The sequence below is a fragment of the Corvus kubaryi genome, unplaced genomic scaffold (assembly GCF_017639235.1).
Source record: "Corvus kubaryi isolate FWS band 111438036 unplaced genomic scaffold, C.kubaryi_AGA036_p1.0 37391, whole genome shotgun sequence".
Classification (NCBI taxonomy): domain Eukaryota; kingdom Metazoa; phylum Chordata; class Aves; order Passeriformes; family Corvidae; genus Corvus; species Corvus kubaryi.
Genome location: NW_024581130.1, coordinates 8,725,562 through 8,744,833, shown reverse-complemented (window position 1 = coordinate 8,744,833; position 19,272 = coordinate 8,725,562). Strand labels below are relative to the sequence as shown.

Here is a 19,272-nt window from a genome sequence, read left to right as displayed (position 1 = left end):
ACTTGCTGTCTGTCCTGGTTAGGGTAAATAGAAGGCATGCAAACAATTTTGATCCAAAGAGAGAAATTTGAAAACAAACAACAGAAATCTAACCACCTAAATATCTTAGAAAAATCTTCAGCCTGCTGCATGGAGAATAAAGGTGATAGGGACTGTGTGGAAGTACTGTGAGCATACATCTCTCTCCTCAGAACAAATTGGATCCTGTCACAGTAGGAAGCAGTGCTCGAGTTAAACCTTCCCAGAGATGTTGCCTCCTGTTTTCCTTCCAGGCAGTTGATGCCTGCTGATCCACTTCTTCTGGCACCCTGTTTTAATGATCCCTGGAGCAGGAGAGGAGCAGCCATATGGCTTGCAGGAACTTCAATTTCAGCATAGAGTTGAAAAAGAGATTAATTTCATCTCTTTTTTTGCCTAGATAATGCTTTGAACCCTATTTTACATGGACTATGAAATACTACGGAAGCTACCAGGTTGTTTCAAACCAGTGAAAGAGCATCTTGAGAGAGGTCAGCACAGGAGGTGTGCCTGGAGGACAGTCCCTTACAGCTGCCCCAGGAGAAGCTTCAGTGGGTAGGAAGCAGATGGCTCAGCTCTGTCAGCCTCCCAAAGTATCCTAAAACACCAGATTATTGAGGCAGTGAGGTTCTGGCTAGCTAACTGCATCTGAGGTGCTCATGGACATGGCTCTCTTTCAGCCCTACAAGACAAAATAGAATTTTAATCCTCCAAAGAAAATTTTGTAATAGAAGTATGTGAATGAATGTTCACTAATATCAGTGGAATATTGGATTTGGGAATGTAGGAGGGCTTTTCTAGCTTTACAGACCCATAGTATTTGTAAAATTACTTTATTAAAAAAACCAGTCTGTGTTACACAGGCACTCTGCTAAATATGAATAATTTAAACCAGTGAATAATTAAAACCTGTCTGGGAAGAATTATACAGGTAATTTTAAATTTCAGGTGTGCCCAGAAGAGAATGTGAACACGGAACAATTTGGGATTGCATATTAGATTTGCACTGTTCTGAACCATGAGCACGGCACTGTGTGCCACCATGAGCAGCAAATCCCAAAGCAATATGAAAATGTGCATTACTCCTGGACTTAATGGACTTTCTCTTCAAAGAAGACAAAGTGACTTTGAAATGGGAACTGCAAATACACTCCAGCTCCTGGGAAAACCGCTCTGGCTTTCTTTTGATGTAAAGGTCATTGCAAATTGGGAAGTTTAATTCATGTCCTGCATGTTTTGTGCCACCAGTCATGGTCCCTAGCTGGTAAATAAGAAGAAAAGTGAATTTGTTCTTGAAGAAAGGGAGTGAAGAGTATAAAACTGGCCGGGTGCTTCTCAGGGAGAGAGTTTAGCCACACCTTTGAGCTTTTTATCTATTTTGCAACAGATGTATCTCTAAGCTACTCATTATTTAGTACAAAGAATGACAAATAACATATTCAGTTAGGGATCAAAGGGATGATGCAGGAAAAGAGAGCCTGGATGCAGGATTGCCATTTCTGGGTTGATAGATCACCTAAAAACGTAGGCTGCTACATGTGAGTGTAGTAACTCAAGAAATAAAATTATTCTTGTCCAAATGAAGCAAATGGTCTTGATTTGTTTCCAAAGCTCAAGCACAATAGTACCTGGTTTTGCATTAAAAAGTCAGAAACAAATTAATTTCTGGTAAAAGATTCATGTTTGCAAGTCATCAGCTGAAGGAAAAGGTGGAAGATTAAGACAGTGACATGGTAAAAAAAAGCATTTTCAGAAACTTCCATTGCACATGAACAGCAGATTTGCTTTCAGAAGCTCTGGTCCTGCATATAGTATTTTTTTGCTAAGGCAAATATCCAGGAAGTTGCTGCAATGTCTGTATGCCAGACATGAGTAAATGAAGCTGTAATGTTTTGTTGTAATGCTGTTTGCTTTTCCAGGTGGCAATTATTTTTCTTCTAATTGTGTCAAAATCATATCTGCTATACACAGAAACATGCACGAGTGAGAGGGTTTGTGAAGAGCAGAAGCAAGAATTTACTTGTGTAATGATGTTTAGGTATAAAAATCTGCTTTTACTGTAAAATAGGTTAAGAGGAGGTCGGTTTGTTGGTGGTTGGGTTTTTAAAATTTAGTCTTATTTTTTAATTGTAGTGATAGCAGTTTTTCTCTCTTCTAAGAACAAAGTCCTCCAGGGCAGCACATCACTCCTTTCTGAATTTAGAAGCTCATCAGCTCCATCACGTTTGTTACGTGTTCCTTTGGGATTTATTTTTGGGATTTAACTCAGTTATATTTACCCTATAGGAGTACTTTCACTGAGGTGTGCCCCTTTATGTTTCAGCTGTGAAGATCAAAAGATTTACAGGAGTTTATGTGCCACTGCTGTGCCTTTCTTCTTCTTGTCTCAAAAACAGGGAAGGAATGTGGGGAGTTTCTCTGCGTCTTACAGAGAACTGTGGAAGGCTGAGGGAGAAGTTGAGTTAATGCTGAGAGATTCAGGAAGAACAACTAAAACACAAGGAGAAAGAATTATTCATCTTCTAGTCCCTACTTTCTAATTTGTTTATTAACTATATGTCCCTCCAGGTGTATTTCCCTTTTCCAACAGCTAAGAATATGTAGTTACAGACACAGTCATGTCTTCCTGAAGCATTGCCAATGTTTCTGGACTTACCTGTCCAAAGTCACAGGTCAGGGTTGTAAAAGAACAGGATTTTGAATGGCATTTAGAATTAGTTCAGAAAACTGAAGGGAAAGTTCTGAAGAAACATGATTCATGCTCAGGTCTTTTGTTCCTTTGTTTTACATTGAATTAAAAGCCAGGTTTCTGGATGTTTTTACACTAGACTGAAAAAATTCGTGAGAGCTGCATTTGTAATGATACTGCCTATTTTAAGCATAAAAAGGTCTACAAAACATTCACTTTTATCCTTTACATGAGGTACTGCAGCCCCCTGGACTGCATTCAGTATGCAGCACAAATCAATTTTCCAGACAACCGGATCTGTGGTCTTACTTCTCTTGCTATAATGCAGTGATTCATTTTCCATTAATTTTCACACAGATTATAGTTCCCTGAATATTAACAAGAATGGAGTTAGAATCAAAACCAAGTCCAGAACTTGCAGCAAATAAAAATATCAGCTTTTTCTCTTAGTGTCATTGATCTTTTGAGTCAATAAGTCTCTGGCAGAATAAATTTCATGTAACTTCAGGCATCTATAGTAGATGTAACTGTACCCTTGGTTTTCTCACATCTTCCCACATCGGTAGTAACAGGAAATGAGCAGTAGGGAATGACTCATCTGAACTTCTTTGGGCAAACCAATTAGGCTGTAATTTAGGGTGACACAATAGGTACAGAAAAGCCAATTTCTTCCCGGTGGCAATGGTGGCAGCCCAAGCCAAAACCCAGAGGCAGTCATGCAGGAGGCTCTTCCAGACAGCTCCTGTGCCAGGTGATGTGCACAGCCCTGCTGGCATCACAGCAGCCCTGAGAGGCTCTGTCTGCTCGGGGGAGGGACCTCAGTGTCTCTGCCTGGTTCATTTCCCTGACTGATAACTCTTGTTTAGCTTTCTGAGTAGGTAAAGATGAATGGATACTAGCAAAACACACACACAAAAAATTTATTTGGTTTACATGTTATTGTTTCTGTGCAAATAAGACTAGAAAACGTTTGTTAATTGTGTTTTATTTGTTAAAAAAAAGTAAAGAATAAATAAACTTTTAAAAGCTTGATTCAGACCTATTACAGTAAAATTCCCCAGGTGGTAAATGTGCTTTTTGTTTCCTTAAGGTTCAAAAAAATCTTCCAGGAAAGACTTTTTTTGAGGAAATGAAAATATTTTCTTTTTAAACCAGACTTCCAACCATTTCCCTCGGGAAGTCAGACTTCTTCCAGTTGTAAGGCTCCTGTTCAAGCCCTGTTATGCCAGGATACATTAGAATATCACTCCTCCATATGTGAACACTATAATTTTCTGCTCACACCTCTGCTTAGTCAATTCCTTATATGTGAGTACCTAGATGTTTTATTTTGATAGTGATCAATAACCCATCGTTGCTTTAATGCAATTTTAATGTAATTTTAAACCAACCATGAGAGGCAAAAATGCAGTGCTTAAATTCCAAGCCTATCTGTCAAGCTTCTTCCCACATGAAAACTGAGCTCCTGTAGTCAGCAGAGCAGGTGCTTCTTTGCAGCTGTGCTCCCGCAGGGTTTGTAGGCAAGAGAGGGATGTGTATTAAATATAAATATATTTATTCCATAGCAAATTGAAGCTGCTGTGGTGATCTGTTTGTTGTGGTTAAGGTGTGTATTTTGCTATGGTGCCCACAGTGTTGTTTCAGGTATCATGGTTGATGCTGTGTGTCACAAAAGCCTGAATGACTGAATTTGTTATGCTATTATTTTAATAGAACATAATTCAACCAGAGAAAACTGGCATTTTCTGCTGTTTGTAGCTGGAAAACGCAGCACTAAAATCAATATTATTGTAACAGGTTAGTTACGTTCTGTGTCCTGGCAGGACTTTAGGTTCAGGTCTCCCAGGAAAAAAGAGGATTTGAACTGATTTCTCTGCTGCTCTAAAGCATGATATTAATGTGCTAAGGACAAGAATGGCACTAGAAATTGTGTCTGGGGGGGGAGAAGAGTAAATTCAAAACTCTACTTTGGTACCTAAAGCAGGAAACTCCTGCAGCTGAGGTGCACAGTGCTGGTGAAACCTTTAAAAGATTTGATCAGGGGATGCAGAAGTGTAAATGGCACAAACAGATTGAAGAGAATTTCCCTGTGTCTTAGGAGCTGCCATGTGAAGATGAAGTAATAAAAACTAGCAGGAATATACCTATCAGTAGAACTTTAATTTAAAAAGGGCTGAACAAGACAAAGAAAATGTACTTAGGCATCAAGGTCACTTTCATTTGGGAAGTTTGCCACATTTGCCTGGGCACTGGGGAAATAAGAAGTGGAAAGGAAAAACGAAGAAGTGCTGGCAAGCCCAGGTGGGAAGGCACCCGATGGCAGAGAGGTGGCAAAGAGCAGCAGGGTGCTTGCCAATAATGCAATGCAAAGCTGGTATCATACTGAACAAAGGTTGAGATTATTGGCATTTGGAATGCATTCATCACCAGGATCCATCTGGGGGAAGGCAGCATCAATAGTCCTTGCCCTTGCTTTATTTAGAGTTTTCTGTTACTGGAGCTTGGCTGCTGAGCTACTGCTCTCTCTTCTGGCTGAATTCTAGCCTATGTGCAGCTCAGTTATAAGATTCTGAGCAGTCTCTCCAACTTTATGAGGATTCTGCCCCAATATTGGGAAAAAAAAGGGTCTCTTTACAACATGCTTTATTGTAAAAACTCCACAGCTGAACATTCCTGTTGTTTCTCTGAATGCGACACTGTTCATCAAAATGCAGCTGCTTTTTTTTATTGCTTAGATTTGATCACACATTGTTCTGAATTTTTTATTTTCATTTATTGAAAGATGACAGTACAGGAAAAAATTCATACTTTTTTCTTTTTTTTTGTCAAGATACACAGAGCTGGAGGAATTAATTTCTTTTCTCATATAGGAAAGCTGTCTGCTACCGTGTATCTTTGCTGTGCAGAGGAATTCACTCCCAGTTTCTAGCCCAGAGGACAAGCAAAGTTGAAAATCTGGACCTGTTCATTATACATGCTGCCACTGTGCTTTTTAAAATTAAGTTGAAGTGTTGAAAACAGGTGGAAGTAACAAGCACATTGATTTAATTTGTACCTCTATGTTGTTCGGGCTGTGTTGAAAATCCTCATTACTTCCTTCTGTGTTGTTGCAGGTCTGGGAGGGACACTCTGAGGACAATTTTCAGTGCCTTCTCCAGGTCCCCAGCACCTGCTGCTTTCCAGATTTTAACAAATAGTGCTGTTTGCAGGTCCCCACGCCTTGGGCATCATGAGCTGCACTCACCAAGCTGTGCCCCATACCAAAAAACTGTAGATTTTGTTCTGCATATGTTTGATATCAAAAGATCAAGACCCTTGCAAGGGTGTTAAAATGGTAAGATAAAAAAGCAGTTCTTTATTGGGAGCTCCCAGGTGCATCCACAGTTATGGGCTATGGGCACACTCAGTAGTGGATTTCTAAAATTTTTATAGATTTAGCAAGTTATCATATCTAACAAACATTGTTCAGTTGGTTAGGTAATTTTTCCCCCAGGTACTGCCCTATTGGAATTGGTCCAGGGCTTCTTTGCCCCATTTCTTGTTGTGTCTCTTCAGATTCTGATTGGGAAACAAAATGTTCTTCTTGTAGGTCCTCTTCTTGAAAATAAGACTAAACTATTTTGGGAATGTGTTAGAAGGTTAGTTTATCACTTTAAAATCTAAGAGAAAGGGTAGGAAAGATACCAGAGGCTGTATAACCACATATTAATAGTCCACAAATCTATGAAAAATGTGTAAAAGCTGAAATCTTTGGGCATCACATCCAATTGCTGGGCACAAGATGGGAGGTGGGGACCAGGCTTGCTGTGTACAGGGGCTGAACTGCTTCTGAACAGGTCTGCGCAGCTTCTGTGCTCACTGAAATCCCACAGCAGCTCCTGGAAAGCCTCCCCTTGCCCTGAGAGATGCCTGCATTGGGCCCCACGCTGAGCAAACCTGCAGGTGTGCACCTCCTGCCTGCACCTGCCCACCCACTACAATATCGAGTGATGTAATAACAGCAATTGTGTGCTTCTCTTTGCTTCCCCAGAACATCTGCTCCAGCGTTTCTAGCACAGCATGGAAGAGCATTATCCTGGTGTCGGGCTTATCTGGCTCCAGCAGCATCAGGAATCCCAGCCATCAATGTGCTCCCTCTTGAGAGCAAACCCACTGCAGGTGTGTCAGCTGGCTGCACTCATATCCACGGGCTGGTGCTCATGGCACATCACCACAACTGCAAATCTGGGGAGTTTTACAGTTATTTATTGCCCTACCGAGGAACCAGCTGACCTAATCACTCTGGGTTTTGTGATTCATGTGAAGAACAGTAACTGATGTCAGCCAGAAAAGAAACATCTGAAGCTGTGGGCAAATTTCCATTAAAGTAAGTTTTTCGTATTATGACATTTATTTCATGAAACATTAACTTTGTTTTCTGCAGACTGTTTTAACATTTAGAGTTAAAGGTTTTCTCTCACTTTGGCATTACTAGATAATTATAATAATGCAGGGCATATCATAAAGTTTGCAGAGAGATGTACATCTGAAACTGTTACCGCTCAAAAATAGAAATGAAACAAAGTCCAAAGAGAAAACTGTCAGTGAAAATTGGTAGCAATTGGATATGTATGTAAATTACAAAAACTAATCTACCGAGATTCATAGGGCAAATAACTCCAGCTACTATTACTTGGCACCAAATAGGAACATTTCATTGTAAGTGCAGCTGCTAGAGAAATGAACTGAAAAACATAAATTGAACATAAATGGCTGCAGGCAAACTGGAGTAGTGAACAGAAAAGGGACAGGGAGAAAAAATGTTTGTATACACATGTGTGTGCCTGCACACAGAGTGTTACACCCGTGTAAACATCTGAGAGCCTCAGAAGTGGAGGGGATTGTCGAGGATCCCCAACCTAGAAAGTTTCCCAGGTAGAAAATTCCCCAGTCACTCTCCCCAGGAATGGAGCCCCTCCCTGGCTGCAGGCTGGGAAGCGTGTCCAGAATGGGGCTCTGAGCTGGCCAGGAGATGCTGAGCATGGTCAAGTGATAAAAGGGATGGAAGGATAAAATCAGGCTCTGAATTTCATGCCTTGCTGACCGATGAATTTAACACATTAGGCTGTTGTATAAGAACTTAAGTAAAGTCTTAGGCCAAAACCTGATGTAATTTTTAGAAACTTAATTATGAAATTACTCTGTTATTCCCAACAGTAAGGGGGGAAACTCAGGTTATATCTTATCCCTCTTCCCCTTCCATTTTCGTCTTAGTGTCCCAACTAGGTGTGTCTTCTAATTAGTTCCCTTCCCTAAGGACACCCTTTAATAGCCACCAAACCCACATATCAATTAGTGAACACCAAAACCACACATACAGCCATGCATATGCACATCTAAACTCCCCTCCTCCTTCCAGGCACATAAAAGCCTTAAATCATCCTCTGCAGCTTCCTAGGAACCACACTCCAGATGTGGTATTTAAGAGTGAATGTGGCTAACATTATTAGACTTGAACTGTATTGTGGGTAATTGTCCAGTAATAACCTTTGGTAAATTATATGAAGCCTTTACTTTACTTAACAGGGAACGCAGGCTCCCCAAACTCTAATATTATCATCATTCAAGATAATGAGCAACACAAACCATTCTATTACCAATCTAAAAGCAATAAATGTCAAAATAAAGAACTATGCAATATTCTGGCCTGGAAGAACAAAGGACAAAAGTGATGATAATGCCTTTTTATATTTGCAGTCTATTATATCATGCATAACAAATGACCCTGTAATTGTAGACAGTGTTATTTTAACAGGTTGTAAAGGGAAAATGGTGGGAGTGGAAAGGGAGTGTTTTGAGCACTGCCCTGAAAAATGCTCCAGGGCTGGTAAATTGGAATGCCTGACGATTTATTTGAATTTTATCCTGGTAACTCTGCAGGATTTTTCTGAAGCTGTTTTGTTTATCACCACGATCATCTGGAGCTGTTGAATGTGACACCAAGATCCTTGCTTGAAGTGCTGATGGTTTTACCAATGACTTGGTGACAGCCTCAGCCCTCCTCTGACAGGAGCACAAGCAGGGACAGCACTTCCATTTCAAGCACAGGTTATTGATTTATGGACATTTCTAATTTGGGCATTTACACACCGTTCAGTGTTTGGGCATTCATTCATTATGAGCCTGAGGGTTGCTGCAAGTAAGGGGCTCTCTCTCTACTGCTCCACGTGGTCCTGTAAGTTCAGGTGCTCCTGGGTTTGCAGAGTGACTTCACTTTGGGCTATCTTGGTCTAATTTTTTTTTTTTGGTAAACAAAAGCAGAAGGTAATAAGTTATTTGATCAGCATTCAGTGCAGTTTTTTTTAAAGCTGGGGGGAGCAAAATTGCCTGAAACTGGGGAAGCCAATGCCTCAGCTGCTCCTGTGTAAAAGTAGGATAATTACTTTCTTTATATTCAATGCCTAATCTGAGAAAAGCGTTTTAATAAAGAAATACTGTCTCTTAGTTCACATGCACTTCATGGCAGTGTGTCTGCAAGTAACGCTAAATGACCTCAAGTAACCCCAAAAAGGCCTCAAATGACCTCAAGTAACCCCAAAAAGGCCTCAAATGACCTCAAGTAACCCCTGGAGCAATTAAAAATTTCTCCAGTGACCTCAAGTAACCCCAAAACGGGCCTCAAATGACCTCAAGTAACCCCAAGAGCAAGTAAAAATTTCTCCAATGACCTCAAGTAACCCCTGTGACCTCAAGTAACCCCAAAAAGGCCTCAAATGACCTCAAGTAACCCCTGTGACCTCAAGTAACCCCAAAAAGGCCTCAAATGACCTCAAGTAACCCCTGGAGCAATTCAAAATTTCTCCAATGACCTCAAGTAACCCCTGTGACCTCAAGTAACCCCAAAAAGGCCTCAAATGACCTCAAGTAACCCCTGGAGCAATTCAAAATTTCTCCAATGACCACAAGTAACCCCAAAACGGGCCTCAAATGACCTCAAGTAACCCCTGTGACCTCGAGTAACCCCAAAAAGGCCTCAAATGACCTCAAGTAACCCCAAAAGGGGCCTCAAATGACCTCAAGAGCAACTAAAAAATATTCCAATGACCTCAACCCCACAAAGGGCTTCAAATGGCTCTACTCTCTGTGGTTGAAAGAGGTGATTCATGCAGCTTTGATGTACTGTGGGGGCAATTAGCACACATGGCAATTGTCCTTTAGATCTCATTTACCAATATGCACAGCCAAATTCTGGTACCAGGTACCCAGGTCTGAAGGAAATCCACCCATTCAGCTCTTTCTGCACTTGTGGCCATGGAGTAGGAGCTCCCTGTAAGGGGAAAAGTTGTGATTTCTTTGATCAGAAGTTAATCCTTTGTTGCCACTATTTTACCTTATAGCTCATGTCATTCTTTACACCTTCAACCCAAAATAGTCCATCAGATTCAGCACCGTGCACAGGTCAAGGCCTGTAGAGTTTCAGTGGGTGAAATTCTATTTTGTTCTGCTTTGGTGCTTTGTTATTAAGGAACAAATAGATCTCAGAATTACAGCATGGCTTGTTTTGGAAGGGACCTCCAAGATCCTCAAGTTGCAACCCCTCTGTGTTGGAACCCCTCTTCCACCAGACCAGATTGCTCAGAGCCACATCCACCCTGGCTTTGGACACAGGGATGGGGGATCTACAACTTCTTTGGGCAAGATGTAAAATCTGATATTAAACTGAACTAACCCTGCTTGTATTAATCTTATGAAGCTGGTTTAACAAGTTACCTCTGTTGTAGATTTGCTGTTTGTAAGGTCACAGTACTTCACCACCTCAAAAATGCACCTGCAGTGTTTGTCAGAGAGAAAACAGGCCCTCAGAGCAAAGCTGTAGAATTTAGGTTACTTGTACTGGTGCTTAACAGGAGTGACAGGAAAAAAACCAAGCAGCAAGCAGTTATTTTACATAACTTTATTTTTTCAAGGAAAACAAATGATGAAACTTCTCAGTATTTGCATTTTCCCCATCAGCATACATCCCAAACCTGTCAAGTGAGTGGCAGGGGTGGCAGTGCCTGTCACATCTCTGCTTTTGGAAAAGATCAGAACCCTGCTGGCACAGCCCTACTGCAGTTTCTGTAGCAGATCTCAGACAAGATGTTCCCCAGGAGAGTTTTTGAGATCACTGCTTTTCAGGTAAGTTCCATGATGATGATCACAACTTGTGTTGTGTTTTATTTTTGCTCCTTCTTCCCCCTATCTAAATGTACGTTATGCATTTATCTACACGTTCATCTGTTTCTCTTTGTCTGCAATTTTATGTGGTAGCATCTGTGAGCGGTAGTTTTGTATAATAACATGAATATAAGTGAAATCAACAGTTGGGTTTGAGGGCTGTGTTCAGCAAGCAGAGGAGTTTTGGATGACTCTAGCTGTAGATTGACTGCTACAGAGCTGGTGTGTGAAGAGGGATTTGGTTAAACAATTTGTCTAGATATCAAGATTATTGTCCTCTTTTCCTGGGATACTGCAGGAAAGAAACATAGCTCCTTTCAGTCTGAAAGAAAAAGTCATCTAATATACAGCTGAACTCTATTTTGGCTCACTCAGTCCCCATCCCAAATGGCATTTGGTTGCTTATCAGACTTTGTCAAGTTCAGAAACTGTTCAGGAAAGAACATATGTGAGTCCATCCTCAGAGAAAAGCATAAATGTTAATGCTGCCATTAAGCTCGGAGCAAGATAAGTGACAATGCCCAAGATAGTCAGGAGAAAATAATTAGAGAAATTGTTTTGGAATTACTTATATATTGGGTTTTAATTCCCAAACTGAGTGGGAGGCCACAAGACTCTTCCAAATATCAGTCTGAAGGCAGAAGTGTAACCACAAAGGCTTATTACAAATCAATGAAGTATGCTGGCATGGCAGAGTGATTTAGATCTATCTAAACAAGTCTGGATGCAGGGTGACACACACTTACCAAATCCAGCACCTGGGAGCCCAACACATGCTGTGATAGCTTCAGTGCTGTTCCACCAGCAATGAAAGAGCTGAAAAGTTGAGGAAGACTTGAAAAGACTTGAAGAAAGGCCAGAAAAACTGTCCAGAGAGCTGCTCTACCTATCTTCTCCTCAGGGAAATGGCAATTCACCTTAATGGAGAGCATTTTTAATGGCATTTTGCACATTAATGGGGGGCTCTGAGGTATTTCCTGCATCTTGGAGATGGAGAACTTACCTTAGAAGGGACTTGCACGGAGTAGCAGTGCAGGGTCTTGTGGGACTGCCACAATTTCATGTAATCCCGTCACATATACCCTGTAAGGAAGTGCTAATTAAAAGTATAAAAGAGCATATGTGGTATTTGTGAAGCTGCTATCCAAAGCTGTATTGCTGCATCTGTTGTGCGTTGCAATTAGCCACAGTTAAATCAGAAAATAAGATATCTGAGCTCTGCACTTCTAAAACTGCAAATCCCTCCTCCCCAAAAAAGCAGGCACAGGGCACCTGTAATGCATTAGTGGGAAAAGTAGATTTTCAGCAGGCGGCTTTGCTGTTGTAGGGGTTTTTTTGATCCAGATATGGCGTTGATTTTCAAGCTTTTAAAACTGGAAGAGAAAATAGAGTTTTTGGTGTGGAACAGCAGGGAAAATGGGATCAGATGCTATATGTAGATATCCTCTGCATGGCCCACGTTAATAGGTCTCTTTATGCTGCCATAGGTACCTGTCCTACTGGGATTTTTAGTCTGCAAAATTGAAGAAAAGGGATGAAAAGTGAATCTTGCAAATGCAATGTCATAATAGTTGATCCTTCTTGGGTAAAGAGTTAATTCACTGAAAATTTTCTAGATTTGACAACAAATAAAAGTATTTATAATGGCCTTATTTTTGTCTATATGCTCCTATGATTTCAGCTATAGATTTCTTTCATTAAATGCTATCTAATAGCTATGATTCCTCTGGCTTTGTAGTGAGGATTGTAGGTTTTATTTGTTTGCTCACACCCCCATACCTGTAGGATTTAAACAGGCTAATAAAAATGTGAAGTTAATAATCATAGCTACAGTGACAAATTTTGCTGTCAGGCTTCACCCAGCCTAAGAGTTCATCTGCAATTTTTTCCACTGCTGCTATCTGCAGCTCAGAGCCACATTTAGACATCAGATCAATCCAGGGCTCTTGCCCATAAGCAGAATGCAGGAGTTCTCTCTGTTCCAGTGTTACTAACATTTGTTACAATAAGTTATTAAAACAAAGGAATATTATTAACGGAAAATCACTATTAATATTAGGAAAAAGTAGAAAGAAATAAAAGGGATTTTTCTGTGCTGGTTTTGTGACACGTGGCCCATCTTATATCTTAACCTATAACTTAATGTGCTACAATGATTTTTAGTGGCATCCAAAATCAGCACTCTCAACCAATCTACCCCCAGAAGCCACAGGAGTAGAAAGGAGGAGAAAATTAACATTGGTAAGCATTTTCTTAATGGCTGTTTCACAGTTTTGAAATACAAGAGTAATGCTGATTTTTTTTAATTTTAGCCCTTTAGTTGCTCTATATTTACTGTGGGTTTGACGACAATCCTTGGTGCTTATTTTTGCTTGTAGGATCCCCTCTTTCTGAACCTTCTCTCTTATTTATGAGAAAATTTCTTTTCTAAATCAGGAAGACAGGCAATTCTACCACAGATGGGGCCCAGGCCTCAGGGAAAACAGGTGACCTTCCCAGAAAGTGTCTCAATTTCCCATTTCCAAGACATTTTATTACTAGGCAGTCTTCCAGTTCCACGTGTAAAAAAATACACTGTAGAACTCCTAAACAGATAGATGGGAAAGTACCTATACTATAGTGGATTTTATTAGTGCAGAATTTAGCACTAAATATCCCAGATATTATCTTCCTTTTCAGCTGTTGTTAGAGGTTTATGGGATGTTCTTCATCAATAATGTTCCAGAGCCCTATACTTAAAATTAGAACTGGGTGAATTACTCATCCCAAACAATATTTACCATAAATTTATGCTCTCCATTTCCTGGAAGAACACTGCTTGTTTTTATGCTTATTTGGTAGGACAGCCTGCTGCTTTCCAAGGGCTCTCAGTTTCGGGGTTACAAGGTCCAACTATGAATTTTGTATCCCAAGTCTTTTGTTTGCCCTCAGAGGTGATGAGGGATGTTGTTCCCTCAGGGGCAACACTGAGGAGTTACTCCTCATTATTTGCCTGGTAACTGCTGAGGCAAAGGAGAGATTTCTGAAGGTGTGACCTTTCTCTGGAGGGAAATATCTTATTTCAGAGTAGCTCCAGACAAATTGATTTGTCATTCATACACGTTTGTGGTTCACTGGTGCTGTTTTGCTCTGGGCCAACCAAGCCTCATGAATATTATTCATTGTGGTCTGAGCACCTCCTTTTGAGGTCAGCCAAGATTTTTTTGGCTTTGGCTTGCAGAGTGTGTGTAAACTCATCTGAACTAATCTGACCTGAGCTGTTAGGAGGTGTTAATATGGTCTGGCAGCTTTCCTGCTGAATCCCATGGGGTGGGAAACCGTGGCTTTCTCTGGATCAGCTCACTTGTGCACACAGCTGAGTACTGGGCTACAGCACATGCCATGATTTATGCCTGGAAGTCCCTTCAGCTCCCCTCAGCCACTCATTTCTCCCCACTGGGATGGGGTAAAGAATTGTAAGGGTAAAAGGGAGAAAATTCATGAGTTGGGATCAGGACAGCCTAATATGTAAAGCAAAAGCTGCACACACAAGGAAAGCAAAGCAAGGAATTAATCCAGCACTTCCCATGAGTAGGCAGGTGTTCAGCCATCCCCAGCAGAGCAGGGCTCCATCACTTGTCAAGGTGCCTTGGGGTCACAAATGCCAAGATTTGAACATCATCTCTTCCTTCTTCCTCCAGCTTTTGGTGCTCAGCATGACCCCATAACGTCTGGGATATCCCTGTGGTCATCTGGGGTCAGCTGTCCTGGCAGGATTCTGTGAGAAACAGAAAAAAACCTTGTTGTTTGAGCAATAACTGAAATATTCCTGTATTATCCACCCAGCTTTAACCACAAAACCAAACTGTAGCCCCACACAAGTTACAGGAAGAGAAAACAGCCTGCACTCATTCTTGTTGTGCTCTGTCTCTAACACTGTGGTGCATTCCTCCTTTTTCTGGTATGGCAGGGGTTTCAAATGGGAGGAATTCTTGGGGATTGATTCCATGGTGCCTGAAGGACATTTACTCTTGTGCTCAAGCTGTGAATCTTAAGTGTTCTCTCAAATAAAAAGAAAATGAGATTTCCTTAGAGAAGAGATAAGAAAGTCCCAGCTTTCATGTTTGTAGACATAAATTTATAGTAAGAGTACAGTGTAGTTTAAACAGTTAAAATACACAGGGTATTGTAAAGAAGATAGAAAGAACCAAGTCTTTAAGAAAATTGCTCTATGGTGGGTGCTGATTGTATTCCTGTGATTTTTGAATATATTTTTCTTTCAACTGTCTTCACAAAATGTCACAAAGTAGGTCTTAAATGCATTTTGGTGCTGATAAAGTGATAGTTTTAAAATATCTATTTTTTTTTAAATATACTATGTAAAATCTTCTAAAAATATTTTTTTAAATTCTTTTTTTTAAATACCCTATGTAAAATCCAATTGCCAACAATAAGCAAACTAGTCTGAAATTTTCATTCATGTATAAATTTTGTTTTATCCAATTGTAGCAATTATTTTGTTTTAAATTTAAGGGTCTGGGGTTTGTTTGGCTGCTTTGATTTTGTATTGTTTTCCCCTTATCTAGAAAAGACCAAGACAATTAATGAAGAGTAAATAGATCCTTAATATAAAAGAAATTAATAAAAAGGCAAATTTATCTGATTATGCACAGGACTGCTTTACTCCTGGTATTTTGAGTAAAACAGATAAAATGAAGGCTGATTGCAGTAAGGAAGGGAAAATCATTCTGTGCTTAAACTTTGAGTGGTTTCTGTTTCATACCATCAAAAAGACAACATTAACTGCCACCCACGTGATGCCCAACATTCATGTTGTCCTAGAAAGTTTATGAACTTTTTAAGATTTACTCATATTCTTCATTACCAAGGTTTTACAACCTGCCTAGTGGAAGCCATGGAGGATGGAGGTGTTGCCAGGTGAATGTGGAGTTTATATTCCCCCAGAAACTACAAAAATGTCATACCTGAAGATGATTTTACCTCTGTCTGTGAGCACCTGTGGGTACAGCAACACCATGTTTGCATTCTCCAGCCAAATCCCAACTTACAGGTTCTGCTTCTTGCCAGAACTACAGACACCCAGGAAAAGATAGGAGGAATTCTGAGGGGAAGTGAGTGAAATAAATTTTTCCTTTTACAGAAGATACAGTGATTTTCAAACCCCTGAAATACCAGGGGGAAAAAAAGGTTTACTGTGCATTTCAGTGGAATTCTGCATGAGGAGTTACATGGTGAGGTACAAGGAGGTGTTTGGCCAGCTTGCTGCAAAAGGCTCTGTTCACCTTGTTAATCACCAAAAGTTAAAGCTGCAGCATCATGAATCGAGGTTTCCTTGTTCTTTGACTTTACCTGCAGTGCAGAAGACCAAAATTTTACTGGCTTCTTTGCCTGACCTCCCACTGAAGGATCCTACGTGATCTTTTCCTCCTCTTTACTCCCTCTGTCTTATTCAATTAATATCCAGGCAAACCCCATCTCCTACCTTCTTACAGAGAGATTCTGATTTCAGGTGATGCCTCTACAGGTTGCTCTAATATAAACATTACGGAAAACAATGGTAATCCCCAAATCCCAGTCATTTGTCCTCTGGCTCCCAGTGACTCCCAGTCTGGAGCCCAGTCTGCCTCCAGGGTGTGGTAACACTGACACCAAGCAAATATTCTGTGGGGAGAACAGGAGGAAAAGGACATAACAGAAGCAGAACTAAATGGCTTCATATCCCTGGAGGTATTTCAAATGAGGCAAAATATTTCAGCAAATGAGCCTCTCTGAGCACATTATTGCTAAAACTACTGTAATAGGGACAGGACAGCATGTCCCTATTTATGTCATTTGGTGGTTTTGGGGCTTCTGTTGTTTTTTTTCTTCTGCTTTTTTGTTGTTGTTGTTTGGTCGTTCTGTTTTTTTTGGTTTTTGGGTTTTTTTTTTTTTTGTGTGCCTGTCTCAGTTTTGTGAGTTTCTTGGGTTTTGTTTAGTTTTGCTTTGCTTTTTCCTTCATTAAAGACATGCCTCTACCTGCACTCTGTGAAGTTAAAAAAAATCCCTTGTGTCAGAATGCAAGTTAAGTCATCTGTCTTCAAAACTCTTTTTCTCTTTTTCAGATACCTGTTCTCTCCTTCATCCTAACCCCTTCTACTGCCTTAAGACAAAATCCTCTCAAGTGCTTAAGAAACTATATTTCCTCAGAAATTACAGGTTCTCCTTGGTTCTTCTCTCTGTTTTCTTTATTAAACTACTTAAAATAAATATTTTATCTGAAGTAAGGAATAAGAAATGGGGAAGATATGACCTAGTTTCCTTCTTATTACGAGGTATTTTCAGTAATTCTTAAGAGGATTGCCTCAAATGTCCTTTCCAATATTCCACTTTCCTTCCCACCATCTCTTTTGTTTTAATATTCATGAAGAACCTGGTGCTGGGTGAGATGTGGCTCTGTCACTTCATGGGATGAGAGGAGCTCAGTGTAAAGAAGTGCATTCTCTCAGAAGGCAGAAATAGAGAGTGCGTGTGGGAGGATTAAGGGAGTCTTTCAGAGACAGTAAAATCTTGCTTTCCTGGAAAGACAAAAAAATAGATATTATGAAGTAGAATACTTTAAGTTCAGAAGACAGTTGGTCTGATCTTCTCACACACCCTCTGAAAATCTTAGGATTTTACTGAAATAATTCTGATTTTTTTTTTTTTTTTTTAATGGAAATTGAAGTTGGAAACAAAATTAGTAAAGACACATTTACGTTTTAACTGAGGTCTAGTGATTTCAACCACCTCTCAGCTATATACAGGCATCCACCTGACTAAATGTCCCTTTATCCACAGGGCAATTGTACTGGTCCATGGAGAGGGATTTCATTTGCTTCTCACATGGATTTTAATTATTTTCAAGTATTGAAGTTACCTTCAAAATACTAAATTTTTCATTTGGAGTAGTGGTACCATTTACAGTAATTCTGATCATCACTACCTAAACAGCTTTTTATTTCTTTCAAGTTGGTTAAAATCTTAAGAATATCATCAGTTCCCTTATCCAAATTGAAGTTATAAAAGGAATTTGAGTTCCAAACCTCTTTGAGTAGTTTATCTTTCACTGTAACAAATGAAATAATTGACCTTTTTGGGTTTGACTGATTACCTGAGGACCCCTCCTTGCAGGGAGGGGTTTGCCTGGGAATTTTTGTTTGGGAAGACCCCAGGAATTCTATAGGCCTACAGGCATACAGCTGCTTTGCAAAAGTAGTTCTTGTAGCTGCTGTTAAATTATAGAGGATTATTTTTGACAAAATGGGAATGCTTGGAAGTTGAGTCACAACTATAGGTCTCTCCTCTGGAGAAGAGAGAATTTTTTCATAATAACTGAGACAAGATAAGAACTTTAAAGGCAGAATTTTTCACAAAATATTTCTTATTTCTTTTTTTCTTCCATGCAGGAATAAACCCTCATGGCTCTACAGAACTTGGATCTGAGAAAAGAGAGCTTTCACCTTAGGAGAAGACAGCCAGTATTTCTGATAAAAAGTAGAATTTATGGTTAGTTTAATTTGTCTTCTTTACTGGATCATTAATGAAAATAACATCTATTTATTTGTTAACTTAGACCGCAGCCTTGAAAATAATTTGCTTTGGCAAGTTTGCTTTGAAATGCAAGCAAAATCGATGTGATGCAAGGTTTTTGTTCCTCTCCTGAAGCTTCCCCACCGTTCAGTGTTTCAACCAGAGAAATTTGTTTCCTGCAGGCTCAGTAGCGGCATCAAAAATGAGAAGTGCTGACAAACAGAGCATCTCTATAGACAGTGACAAGCTCTGTTTGAAGCCAGCAGCATTTGGAACTTATTTTTTTGTCTCCTTTTAAATGCAGGGACTGAAGTTTACCGTACTGCTGAGTGAAATCTGAGACATGACATCCGTGTTGGCATTTCTGCTGTAGAAGAATTTACCCTTCATCCACAGTCTTTGCCGGGCTATCACCGGTACATAGCACTGAGGAGAAGTGGGCATGATAATTAACACGGCTTAATTTGTCACCAAGACATTTTGGCTGTTTGCACTTAATAAGTCCAATTTTTTGGTTTTGTTAAAGAGGAAATTTCTGAGCCTTCCATAAATAAAGGATTGTTGAAGCTGTCAGCTTCTGATCACTGGTGTACGGTGAGACCAGTTTATTTTTCAGCTTCAGCATCCTCTGGAACCTGATTGATTTTTATATTGCTTTTCTGCCTGAACATGATTCCATCTTCCCAGATGAAAACCTGATACCTTTTCTTCATGGAGCTCTGCACACATGATGACATTTGAGTTGAAAATGTCATTTTGTGCCTGATGAAGGTGTGATGAGGTGTGCTGGCCTGGCAGGCCCAGAAGCTGGAGCACAATCA

General features: G+C 40.1%; 1 long non-coding RNA gene across 3 annotated transcripts; it reads left to right on the top strand.

The window, feature by feature from the left end:
* On the top strand, positions 1-19,032 carry LOC121669322. 3 transcript variants are annotated; one of them, XR_006017713.1, is made up of 6 exons: positions 1-7,073; positions 8,627-8,794; positions 10,700-10,864; positions 17,005-17,098; positions 18,328-18,427; positions 18,756-19,032. It is a non-coding gene; the product is annotated as an uncharacterized LOC121669322 (long non-coding RNA). The 3 variants fall into 3 exon arrangements; XR_006017715.1 differs by lacking the exon at positions 8,627-8,794; XR_006017714.1 differs by lacking the exon at positions 17,005-17,098.
* The last annotated feature ends 240 nt before the right edge of the window (positions 19,033-19,272 follow it).